Here is a 13,942-nt window from a genome sequence, read left to right as displayed (position 1 = left end):
GAAGAATGGTATAAACACGTGCTATTATAATAAGGTGGGGAATATGCAGGAGAAATGATTTTGAGAATCTATGGAAGGTGTTTGTATAATTTGTACAGTACTGTCAAAACAGAAAGGGGTCAAACCATCGCAAGAGGCATGGAAATTTTGGGAGGTTGGATAGTTACAATGGACTGGTCTTGGGGGTGGGATGCACATTTTTATTTATATTTATTATTATTACAAAAAAAGATGTAGTGATAGCCATCCACTAGGATGGCTTTATAAGGCGGTTAGACAGATTTGTGCGGAATTACATAGTGAATGGTTACTATCTAGGATGGCTATATTATCTCCAGGACCAGAGGCAGGGATGCCTATGAATACCAGTTGCAGTGGTAACTCGGGTTAAGAACTTACCGTATTTTTTGCACCATAACACTCACTTTTTTCCTCCTAGAAAGTATGGGGAAATGTCTGTGCGTGTTATGGAGGGAATGCCTACTGGTGGCATGCCTACGGATTTTCCTCCTCTACAAACTATGTGCGTGTTATGGTCGGGTGCGTGTTATAGAGTGAAAAATACAGTAATTTGTTCTGGAGGTCCGTTCTTAACCTGAAACTGTTCTTAACCTGAGGTACCACTTTAGCTAATGGGACCTCCTGCTGCTGCCGTGCCGCCGCTGTGCGATTTCTGTTCTCATCTTGAAGCAAAGTTCTTAACCCGAGGTACTATTTCTGCATTAGCGGAGTCTGTAACCTGAAGTGTCTGTAACCCGAGGTACCACTGTACTGGGGAGCACAGTTAGGCTCATGTCATACTTTGGGCGGAAGTGACTCACCTAGAATTTTTGATTAGATGAAATTCAGAACAGGGAGTTATTGTAATCAATCAAGGTATCCTAAGAAAACAAAAGCAAATGTTTAAAAAACCCAGTAACATTTTAGTGGAAGGAGGGTTTCAGTTCATCCGGTGTTACCCTCTGGTGGGCAAAACAAATAGATATGGTGTCACCTGAACCTGAACAACTTGAAAAATGCAGTTCTAAAAGCTGAAAGGTAGGTGGGATATAATAGTGCAAGTCTGTGGACAGAGCTCAACTGAGCCAATATGGTTTGCTCTTAGAGAAGATGCTGAAAATTATCATTCCAAAGAAATTGTAGGAAGTTGGGGATCTCTTATGTGGAAGTTGTTGACTCCCCACTCCCCCAAAAATGTCTGGAGTTTTTATTATTATCTGACATATTGCTATTCAGTATTTAGGTCACATTAGACCATGCACACTTTGACAAGAAACATTTGTCTAGGGGAGGCAAATAGCCTGCATTTTCTGTATTAAAGAGAAGTAGTAGTACTTTGCTTCTCTTCCATCTGCTCTTAAGAATTTATTTGATCTATAGAGCTTGGGTGGTTTTTACAGTTTACTCTCAATTGTCTCTAGCCCAGCAGCAGATACTTGGAAGCTGAATGGGTTTCACATTCCTGTTCAGGTAGTGTTGGTCAACACAGCTACTAAAGCTCTCAAATTTAAGATTGAAGACTAACTGTAGGTCATAGATCTGGGAAGATAACCGTAGGCATTTATAACATTGAAAGGTGAAGAGATGAATGAGTTGATCCCTGATGTTGTGAATGATATTTTTTAGCTCCTATAATGGTGCTTCCGGAGTAGAAATGGAACACAGTTGGCATCTGAGTCTGTCACAGGATGAGTCCTATGTCTGTATATCTATTATGTAGCCTAATAGCTGTTTTAATATTGTGTGCATTCCTCCTATTTCAGTTGCAAAGTTTAGATGAGCAAAGCCAGTGTGGTGTAGTGGTTAAGAGCAATAGACTCGTAATCTGGGGAACCGGGTTCGCGTCTCCGCTCCTCCACATGCAGCTGCTGGGTGACCTTGGGCCAGTCACACTTCTGTGAAGTCTCTCAGCCCCACTCACCTCACAGAGTGTTTGTTGTGGGGGAGGAAGGGAAAGGAGAATGTTAGCCGCTTTGAGACTCCTTAAAGGGAGTGAAAGGCGGGATATCAAATCCAAACTCTTCTTCTTCTACTGGTTAGGGATTCCATGTATGGAGCCTTGGCCATGGCAACTGCAGTTCCTGTCTTCTACTTTTACTTCCCATTCTTTCAAATATTACTCAAAGAATGGATCATACAAAATGATCCAAAATGTTTTCCCATCGTACTTAGTTTGCATGACTTCAGTGTTCCACTTAAATATTTAGCAGAATTGGGGAGTGAAAGATCCGTTTTATCTATTGCCATTTAATGCTAGGGTACTTCCTTGCTCCATGAATTATTCATCAGGCTGCTTTTATTATAATGCTGACATTATTCAGTACCAGAGCTGCTTCTGCAATAGCTTTCCTTTGCTAAAAAGCTACATAGCAGCAGCTACTACTGGTTTTGGAAGTAAATAAAGATGCTAGTTTTTCGTGATTGCTGGAGAATCACACTATTCTAACTCCCTCTCCTTGATTCTTTGTTAGGAAAATAAATTAGCAAAACAAAGAGTTATTGCTGTGATGGGCCAAATGAGTAGCTTTAGACTGCAATCCTATATCCCTTTACCTGGCACTAAATCCTATTGAACTTAGTAGGTCTTACTTCAAAGTAGACAGGTACAGGATTTCACCCTGTCATCACTTTACTTCTCCAGGGTATATTTAAGAAAACTAGTTTCTGTCTTTTGTCAGTTGTGAGTGCTTACATTATCATGTATGAAACTATGTGATATAGAAATGTGGGAAATATTTCTATTCATATCTCATATGCTTTTTTCATTTTTAAAAAAATTGCTTGCAGAACCCTTACCTGTTGTAAGCATGCAGAAATGAGAAAAAAAAAGTTTCTTTCTTATGCATGGTATCAGGTTTTCAGTCCTAAAAACCTGTTCTTTCTTAAGAAAAGAAAAGAAAAATCCTAGTGCAAATGGTACTTTCCTCCTCCTCGTTTTTAAAAAGCCAGTGACAGTAACTGAGTCCACTAGGGACAGTCCCCTTGCAGAACGGGGATCCCAAGTCTGGGCTGTGTGCAAGTATTTCTCTTAACAGACAACTGCATGTGCTTGGTTTTCTCCCCAAGAGTGTGATTTTCAAAGTGGCATTTGATTTCCTTCTGAACTGGTATGCGAAGCACTAACTTGCCTTCAGGCAACAGATAAGGGGAAGCAAGAGGAGGGGGGCAAAGCAGAGAGCAGATGGATGAACGATTAGATCATTTGGATCAGGAATGTTGCATTTTCTTTTCATTTTCCTGCTTTATACTGAAGTCTCTCTTCTGGTCAGAGTTTCTGAAGGGGTGGGGAGAGAACTTGTCTCAGAAATCCCAGAAAACGTCATAAATGTTTTTAGATGCGCATATATATATATATATATATATATATATATATATATAGTGTTATGGATACAAGTTAACAAGGCAAAGAATAGGACTGAAAATATATGTGGTTTCGGAAAATCTGAACCACGTAGCATTGCTTCCACTTTTGTTTCCTCGGCTTCCTAAAGTACGAAACATCGGGGAGATAGGAGTTGTGATTTCAATAATGTCTTGCAGTTCTTCGGAACAATACATTCTGCTTGTTGGGGGGGTGTTTACGTAAAGGACGTGACATCTGAATAGGGCGGCTGAGACGTCTCAACATTAAGCAGATGCGTTTACAGTGGACTCCAGCTGTTGCCTTTTTCTGCTGAATGTCTTTTTCCTAAACAGGGAAATGTAGGTAAAATGACAAGGGCACAGGAAGCTGCTCCCCCCTCTCCCCCCCCCATAGCTTAGCTCAGACCACTCTCTGAGCGCATGGTAGTGGTACAAAGTGTGTGGTCTTTCAGCTCTGACTAATGCATTTTGTACTGTGTGACTGAAAATGCCTCATAGCTTGCCAGGGCTGACTGAGAGTTGTGGAATGTGGTGCCTTTTCTCCTTTTCTCTGATTTCCTGGTGGCGGTGGTGCTGGGGTGTGTGTGTGTGTGTGTGTGTGTGTGTGTGTAGAAACCTGAAGATGCAGAGAAATGCTTGTATGTTCTGGAATTTGGCTGAGAGAGAAAAAGAGAGAGACCCCAGCCATGCAAGCTGTGAACGAGTGAAAAGTTGGAAGAATGGATCAGGGAATGAGGATGGGGGCGGGGTAGGAGAAAGAGAGAAGGAGGAGGAAGAGGGTGGGAACAGAGGGGCCCATTTCCCCCCTCCCTCCCAAGCAGTGACAGCTGGTTCTGTCCTGACTCACATGACAAAGTACTATGAAGTATTAAAGCTTAAGACAGCCTGAAAAGATGGTCAGCTGACTTCCTTCCCTCAAACTAGTCAGGTGATCAACTGATATCATCCAGCTCATGGGAGGAAAATACCTTAGATCACAGGTAAGTGAAATTGCCTTCCTTTACAGTATGTTGCATGAAAGACTTTCATCAGTGACTTAAGAAAATAATAATAATCATAATCATAACCATAATCTGTAGTCATTGCCATGTGACAACTGTATGAAGCATCTTCTTCAAACACTGTTGCATGTTCCACTTGTATCTTGTTTTGGTAGACTAGAAAACACCTTGGATTTTTCTAAATCTGTTTTGTCTGTCGTGTTTGTAAATGATTTATTGGAAGAGTTCGGTTTATAAATATAGGTTTGAGGTTTTCATAGGTGGTGTTGAATGCTTCTTTCGTTTGTCATAAAATTATTTGTGGTACTGCAACTGTTTCAAAAATTAATGTTTGAAGGGGAATTCCCAGGAATGAAAGTATGAGTCAAAGAAATAGGACACCTTAAAAAAAAAAATCCCAAGACAGAGCTGTGACTCATTTTAGCAAGATGCTTTTATCAATTGTGTTTTCAGGGCCAGTTGCCTATGCTGAGGATGAAAATATTCCAAACTGGAAAATTAAAAACTTGTAACAATGCTATTTATTTATTCGAATTTTTCTTACCCCTTTTAAAAAGAGAAGTTGGGTGGTGAAGTAGGTTATCTTGTCGCTTACTACGATGTTTGTTTTAAGTTTGAGAATAAAGTAATAAATGCAGGTGCCCACCGTACTATGGTTTTGTCACATCAAAAGATGGACATACAAAGTGACTTTCCTTTCTGCAGCACAGTGCTGAATATTCTTCTGGGAATACTTCCTGGATTTACTCAGCAGAGCTCTTCCTCACCCTTCTGCAACTCCACTCTGTGTGGAGACACTAAGTGCAAGTTGATGAAGCTTGCCCTATGTTAATGAACCTCAGAGGGCTATTATTTAGGTAGAAAAAAGGAAACAAGCTTTTGCTGTAGAATCTGCCTCAAAAACAAATGAGGTGCCAGTACCCATATTTTGATAAAAGTGTCATGAGTGTCAGCACAAAATGGTTGCCATGGGCAGTGTAAGGAGGGGAGAAATAAAGAGGGTAAATGGGAATGTGCAGTTAGTTCAGCCATGTGTAATTAAGTTTATATTCAGTAGGGGTTGAGTACTAGAAGATTGCGCCAAAGGCTTAATGTAGAAGATGGGTTTTGAGGAACAATCTGAAGGCAAGATTCCACACAGATGTTCTACAAGAATTTTCTAACCATAAAGAGGCATTTAATCTATTTTCTTAACTGCAAAAGTGTTATGCATTTTGGCCTATTTTGAAAGGTGTTCCTAAAAAACAAGGGACAACATTAGGAGTTCTCTGATAGCCTGTTTTTTAGTCTGTAAACTTCATTCATTTGCCATCTTGCTTTGTTTAATTTATATTGAGGGTAGGGAATCATTTCCATCCTAGTGGCCATATTCCCTTCTGAGCAACCTTGCAAGGGTCACGTGACAGTGTGTGGAGTGAAATGAAAAAGTAGATGGAGCACAAATTTTGCCTTCATACAGTAGGCTAGTTTGTACATCCCCCCTCTCTATCCTCTCCAGACAAGCAAGCATCATTATTATCAGAGTGGAAATACACATTCCAACCACACTTAAGGAGGCTGCTGAACAAGGGCAGAGGAAGAGTCTTGGAGGGCCACATTCAGTGCCCAGAAACTAGGTTTCCTAGCCTCACCTGTGTAAAGACTGTTGAGGCATTTGGTATAGATTGATTCTACTGCACACTGTAGTCACATGATACTTCATACCTTTTAAAATTGATTGTTATGGTGGCTGCAGAGATCAGTGCAGGGACCCATGCCCCCCCCCCCCCTGTTTTCCCAAGGTCTTGTTCCATGTAGTCACCTGTCATAGGAAGAAAGCTGTTTGAAGGGGAAAGTGAGGCATGTTTCAGGGAAGTTGTCTGCCTCTATCAAGAAATGGTTGTAGCTGTTTTAATGATGTGGTGGTGATTTCCCAAATGGTAAGTCAACATCCTCTCATGAGTCAATCACCAGACTTCCAGCAGTGGATGCTGGAGACAAAGAACACCATCTGAGTCAGAGGGTGGGACCAGGACAGAGGATTGGCCCTCAACAAAGATTACATTCTGTTTGTGGATTTCCAAAGTAAAAGCTTGGGGAGCCACTGTCATGTAGTCCAGTGTGGCATAGGAAGTGGAAAAAAAAGGGATTTGCAACTTGAGGTTACAGGTTTTGCTACTGGAGGTTATGTATTTTACAAGTTCATCTGAGCCTGACCTATTCTAAGGTATGTCTACATGATTCATGTTTTAATAATCAACGTTCAAAGTATGTTGAATTGTAAGGTGTGGGTATTCTGCACTGGAAAACTAGATGCAAACTAGTTAGAATACCCAAGTATTTCATATGGTACATGTCATTTTCAGGTGGTGGTTCAATTTGAATGGTAGCTGTGATTTCCTCGTAAGTTATCTCCATGGACCCATTGATTATGTTGTGTGTGTTTTGCCTAAGGAATAGTTCATCAGAGAAATCAGAAAGTGTACCTCAGCTTTGAGGGACAGGGTTATTGTCTGCTTCTGTAGTTGAAGAGAAGGAAGAGGAAACAAGCTGCTGTTTATAGGGCTCTGGGACTGGAAGAATGTTTGCCCCCCCCCCCATATGCAATACATAGAACATGTTGCTACCTAAGGGCATATATAGCCCATACTATCTTTTAGGTCACCATCTGCTGGTGGCAATGACAAAGGGTAGCACCCACAAAGATGGACATTGGGTAAGTGCATGCTAAAGGTATAATTTAAAAATAGATGCTGTTACACAGCTTCAGTTCATTTGGAACTTCCCAATGTATTGTGCCTTGTTTTATCTATATTAAATACCAAGGAAGGGGATGAAAAGCATGTGTGTGTTTATGTGTGCATCCGTGTAAACCATGATTGCTTCCCTAATTAAGCGGTTCTGCTACCTCAAAGCAGTGATTAAGGCCTTTTGAAAAAGTTTTTGAGGATTTTGGGGGAAATGTTATAAATTTTGAAACCATAGCACATGTTTGGGAGCAAGTAAAGTTCAGGTGGTTGGTTTGATGTAAGAGAGCAAAAATTGGTCTTCTGTCAAACACAGTAAGTTTCTCTCTTTTTGCCCCCTCCCCGCCTCACTTTATGCCTTTTTAGGGAAAATTCCTGGCAGGTTGGTGCATATCAGGGATATCTGCAGGATTCATTCAGTTATAGCACAAGTATAAACAGGAAATTTCATGTTTATGTACTTGAGCTGTGCTAGTAATAGGTGAGAAGGAACAGAAATTTAACAATGAAAATAGGGGATGATTAAGCCTTTTCTACTTGGCGAACAAACTTGTTGCAGCAACAATGTTTTACCTTCAGAATCTATACAAATGTGTGCATACACTTTAATCTCTGAGGTTCTGTTTCCATAGGAATGATACAATATATAAGGAGGTTTGGGGAGTAATTTATAGTTACACTAAATATATTGCTTATATTTACAATTTTGTACCAAAGGTTAGAAAGTAATGGTGTAGTGATTAGTCAAATTAAATGTATGCTGTTTAGGTTAAGCTGCTTTGCAGTTCCAGCAAAGCCTGGTAGGGGACTTCTTTTTTTTTTTTTGAATACTAGTGGTGAATATTCAAGCATGAGAGTGAAAGTTAGACAAATGTCATTTAAAAGGAGATTGCAGTACAGTGGTACCTCAGGTTAAGTACTTAATTCGTTCTCGGGTTAAGTACTTAATTCGTAACCTGAAACTGTTCTTATCCTGAAGTACCATTTTAGCTAATGGGGCCTCCCGCTGCCGCTGCGCCGCCAGAGCACAATTTCTGTTCTCATCCTGAAGCAAAGTTCTTAACCCGAGGTACTATTTCTGGGTTAGCAGAGTCTGTAACCCGAGATACCACTGAAGTTAACTATGTTGTGGTGTTGATAAATTGAGTAGACACCTGAGTTTGACACCTTCTTATCACGTTATTTGAAAGCACAGCATATCTTCAAGCAGGTGGCTATAAATAATTGATTTAAATAATTGTGTTAACCAAAGAACCTGTATAAACTCATGTGAATTCAACATTGGTATATTTATATAAATCGGAATAATTCTGCCTCTCTCATGCTGCTATGCAATGTCCTGTTTTAAGCAGATGTCGTAATAGTTGCTTGATACAAAATAAAATCAATTTATGCATTTAGTGATAATTTGATGTGGCTGCATTATATGTAGTGCCATCTAGTGGTGTACTTGGTGTACTGTAAGGTTTTGGTATTTAATAAACATTGATTAAGATTTGCCGTTTTACTGTTTATATGGGAAGCTTTTAAAACACTTAAAACATTTTTTCAACCGAAAGCATTGTACATAACATAATTTATACATGCTAATTGAAAGTGTGAAAGTGTTCATTTTTAAAGCATGAGTAGTGTGCTTTTAACTGTGAAAAAAGACAGAATTTAAAACAGGCATTTAAGTCAGCTATAGTGAGGAGAGGGTAAACAGTAGAAAAGGGGAAGAATATGGGGAGGAAAAGCATTAACAAAACATTTAAGATTCCATTAATGCTGCTTTGGGGCTTGAAAAGTGCCACATAGTTCTATGGAAACTGGAAGGTAGAATATGAAAGAGATTGTTGGAAAGGAACTGCTCAGGGATTCTTACCATATTCTTTTTGGAAAACAAATGCACACACCTGTGTATTAAGATGTAGATGTTATAAGTGTAAGACTCTCATGCAATCCTGACTTCATGGGATGTTTTAAGGCATTCACTTACAGCAGAGTAAAATTTCATACATTGCTTAGAACTTTCTACATCTCTCAGAAATGCTAATATTTCCAGGATCTCCTTAGGATTTGATTGTGTGTTTCTGTGCCTTCTAGAGTTAATGTGGGAAGTGCTTATACATTCTTTGGTACCAAATCATGAGCCAAGGGAACAACTAATGTGTGTATTTACTTACTGATGTTGGAGACTTCTTCCTTCTGTTTAAAAAGCTCTTGGGGAATGTACAGGAATAGTATGCATATATAACATCCTGAATAGTTGCAAGCTGATGTTTATTATCACCTTTTCAGGAATGATTCCAAGAAAGGAAATATGGTTACCTAAGATGCAAAATGTTTGTGCAATTAATAGTCAAAGAATAGCCAAACAAACAAAAGAACCCTAAGAAAACCACAGGGCAGAGCCTGCCATATATTATACTAGACTCTCAGACAAGCCAGTGAACTAGTGACGTTTTCTTGCATTAAATCATTGCCTGTGACAACCAGGTATTCAGAATCAAAAGTCTGGTTCCTGCCACAACAGGCATCATATTGTAACACACAATCTGCCCATCAGTTACATAATCTGAATGTATGTGTATAGGAATGTGGAGAGAGGCTTAATTTACTGTTCCTTCCTCTGGATTGTTGCCACTGGGTTACTCCAGACAAGAAAGGTTTTCTATATAGTGTCCTTATTTATAACACAAACTGAAGCAGTCTGCTATTTGGCACCGGTTACAGTGGTTAAAATGCTTTAAAACAGTGCTACATAACAGCATTCCTTAAAGTGCAATACGGTCTAATCTTACATGCATCATATATATACTGTGTGTGTGTGTGTGTGTGTGTGTGTATGATGCATGTAAGATTATATATATAATGTGTTGAGTTGTTGCTAACAGTGTGCTCTGGCTTCTGTCACAGTGTCTCATTGCGCCAGAAGCGGTTTAGTCATGCAGGCCACATGACCTGGAAAGCAGGTTCTGTGCACCAATTGGGAGCATAAGCACACAGATACTTATTTATTAAATTTCTATAACACCCTCCCTCTGAGGAATAAAGGGCAGTTCACAATATAGAAACACAAAAATACGTAACAAAGTAACTAGCTAAAGGCCTTGGGAGAAGAGGAATATTTTTGACTGGCGACTAAGCATCTAGTCTCATTGATTTAACTGAGACTATATTTTAGCCTAGGAATTGGGAACCTGCTCCCCTCCGGATGTTGAAGAAGAAGAGTTTGGATTTGATAGCCCGCTTTATCACTACCCAAAGGAGTCTCAAAGCGGCTAACATTCTCCTTTCCCTTCCTCCCCTACAACAAACACTCTGTGAGGTGAGTGGGGCTGAGAGACTTCAAAGAAGTGTGACTAGCCCAAGGTCACCCAGCAGCTGCATGTGGAGGAGCGGAGATGCGAACCCGGTTCACCAGATTGCGAGTCTACTGCTCTTAACCACTACACCACACTACACCCATCAACTCTAGCCAGCCAGGCCAATGGTCAGGGATGACAGCAGTTGTTGTCCAACAGGCCACAGGTTCCCTGTTTCCGTTTCAATCTCCAATAACAAATATGCACAAGACTTCATATTGCAAAGAAGAAATGTGCATTTACGGGGGGAAAAGTAAATGATAGTGTTTGCTTAGAGTAAAAGCTGGAGTAATTCTTAACGGACCTGAGATATGGTCATAGTACCTGAATTATAAACAGATGCCTGGTCTGCTCAAGCAACTAAATTAGGTGGTAGAATCCTGTGTTTTTAAGCATGGACCATACTGCTTCAGACTTATAGGTAATATATTACTTTTTAAAAATGATCCCAAGGATAAACACTCCTTTCAAACAAAAACAAAAATCCTAGTACATCAGAGAGAAACAGGTTCTAGCCCAGTGTGTTCCCTGCTGAGCTAGTTTTCTACCTCCATGAAGTATTTTATTTGAACAAAGCTTTCAAAAATGTGCTTTCCCAACCTATAGTGGAAATCTGAAGTGATTCAACGTATTAAGGACTACCACATTTTGCTGCCTATGCTGACTTGCTCAAAGTGAATTTTAATAGACTCTAGGAAGACAGAATGTTGGGGTTGGTGAGTTTATAGCAGAACTGAAATTTGAACCTGATTGGCCTTGGGTGTGTTGCTAGCTTTCAGCCTCAGTTCCTATTCTACAAAAGAGACACCACAATGCTTCGCCTCACTGTGTTAACTTAAGGGGTAAGCATCTCATTCAGCACTTGAAGACCACACAGAGATGCTATTGACATCCTATAGTCAGCTTGGCCTTTTGTAGCTATCAGGGTAAGAAGTTTTCATTCTAACAGATGGATAGATGAATAGATAGATAGATAGATATCTCACTGCCTGGTACATCAACACAAGAGAATGATAAGTCACTGATTGAGTTTACAGAGTAATACAAGTTGTTGGATGGAATATAAATATGGAGAGGGAATATAAATATGAAGGAGGGAAAACTTTACTTCTGAGTTTTATTTTTCATTGTGGCTGGAGTTGTTGCCCAGACTGTTTTAGGCACTGTAATTTTAATTCTGTAATTATAATATATAGTGGTGTGTCTTATGTACATTGTAGAACTGGTAAACCATAATAGATCGAATGGACTTTGCCACATGACATATTAGTGGCTTTGTTTACTGATTTGTACTGATACCCCTGATCTCTCTTACAAATGGGAAAACTTTAAAACAAAAAGCTATAACTTGAAACCTTTGCAAAATGGGTAGCTGTTTACCAGCATGAACGAGGGCAAATCCACACAATACATTTTAAGCACATTAAATACACATTTAAAGCACATTAATTCCCCCAAAGAATCTTGGGAAGTGTTGTTTATTGAGAGTGCTGGGATATATAGCCCTGTGAGGGGGAAAGTGCAGTTCCAAGGATTCTTTGAGGCGCTCATGTGCATTGAATGTGCTTTAACTGTATTGTGTGGATCTGCCATTAACATATGAGAAACTGGCTGTTACCTCCTGCTGAAGTGTCATTTGTTTTCTTTCTTATTGGTACTCCTTTGAGAATATCCCAATAGTCATTTGATGCCATGAAACACTGCTGGTATTAGTCTGAAAACAGTTGTGCAGGGAAAGCCTTGCTGAATTCCCCCCCCCCCCTGTAAAAATGTTACAAAACCATTATTTTTATTGTTTTACATACAATTTAAATAACACAAGGAATAATACAATAACAAGGGGGTTGAAAATGAGGGAAAGGAGAAGCAAGGGGGTAATGATAAATATAGCAAGGGGCTAACAGTAGTCTAATCAGTCACCACTGCACACTTACCTAATCATTATTACTGATAAGTGTATCAAGTCTTTAACAGAGAACTTCAGGGGTATAAGTAAAATACGTTTTCTGTAGCTGCAGTTCAGAAATGAAAAGGTGTAAAGACCCCAAGCATACAGTTTTAAAAGCACTAAATAGCTAAAGAGAGGTGTCAGGAGTTGGGAGCGTGGTATTGAAAGACCTGGTGTTTGGAAGGGAAGGGGAGCAGGAAACATTGTTGGTGTTAGAGAAGAATGGAATGTTTAAAAGACCACGGCTTGTTATTTCCAGGAGAAGGGCGGCTGCTGCAGTCTGCAAGAGCTGTGGGAAGCACTGACTCGATTAGACAGCCCACTCACAGGATATAAGAGGGAAGCATGATCAAGTGGGCAGAGGTCACAAAAATGCCGTGTGTTAGCCTTTCTAGAGATGACTTAGGAGGTACTGCGGTTGCATATCCTGAATTTCCATCACCTAATGCACTGGGTTTATAAAGGAGGGTGGGTTTCAGGATGCAGGGTGTGTGGTGTGTGTAGGCAGCCGTTCTTATATGACAGTGGGTGGAGATTGTAGCATTTCTTGTGCTTTTCCTGTGACACTTTTCCTTAAAGAAACAGGCTGCATTTTATTAGGGCCAGTTAGCTTCTGTTTCCCACCCCTCCCTTCCCCTGCTCTAGTATAGAGGGTGTTGAGGTTATATTTAAAGCCCCAGTATTAAATACCAGTTAGAAAAAGCATTCCTCACACAGTAGTTGTGAAGATGGCAGGTTATAAATTAGCTTGCAGGGAGTTTTAGAGTGATTGTAGTAAGTTTAAACCTATAGCAAGCCAGACATTGCAACAGTACACACATGTGCGTGCACACAACACAGAAATAAATGATTGGTGTTGTGTGTTTTAGGTTTCGTCTCCAGAAATACAAAAGCAACCATCCATTTTGCTCCAAGCTCTTCATATTAGCACATGAATACTTTTTGCAAACCAATATTTCAAATGCATTTCCCCCCCTTTGGATGGTATGACATTAATTTATCTCTTTAAAAAAGGCTTTTCAAAATGTATTTTGTTGTTGTAACTCTTAAGTCTGGTGTAGTTTTGAATGGGTAATCTGTGTCATATATAATTCTCAAATTTTTGGCTCTAAAATAGTGAACAGCTTGTCTGTACTAGTGCTTCTCCCCCTCCTAAGCACATAACATTTCTCCATTTAAAGGCATAATAAGACTGTCAAGAGTTTGATTTTCTTATATGTTTCAGTCTGTAGACTGATCTTTGCTAACTCTCTAAACTTTTCTGTCTTGTATGAACCTTTTCAGGTCCATGGGTATCCCAACATTCCTTTTATATAATTAAGTCTTCCTCATACACTTCTTTCTAAGTTCCTTACAATTATATCATCCCTATTCTTAGAATATGCCCTACCATAATTGTTCACTCTTTTACATTTGGCTCTGCCCAGTCACATCCAGTATTTCTTATCAGCTTGCCACTCAATATTAGGATATTAGATCTCATGTTTGAGCTTCATAGGAAAATAATTTCCCTTAAGCTATATGGTTACCAGACAATGAGTTGTGGGTTTTTGTGGG

General features: G+C 39.7%; 2 long non-coding RNA genes across 3 annotated transcripts in view; one reads left to right on the top strand and one right to left on the bottom strand.

Moving 5' to 3' along the window:
- LOC310704692 overlaps window positions 1–13,942 on the top strand; it is a 125,717-nt gene that overhangs the window by 18,944 nt on the left and 92,831 nt on the right. The window lies entirely within an intron of this gene.
- LOC310704693 overlaps window positions 1–13,942 on the bottom strand; it is a 32,723-nt gene that overhangs the window by 15,324 nt on the left and 3,457 nt on the right. The window lies entirely within an intron of this gene.

This window comes from Podarcis liolepis (assembly GCF_965112155.1).
Source record: "Podarcis liolepis genome assembly, chromosome: 4".
In the NCBI taxonomy this organism is placed as follows: Eukaryota; Metazoa; Chordata; class Lepidosauria; order Squamata; family Lacertidae; genus Podarcis; species Podarcis liolepis.
The sequence above is the reverse complement of the archived record's forward strand: the minus strand, read 5'-3'. Positions and strand labels throughout refer to the sequence as shown.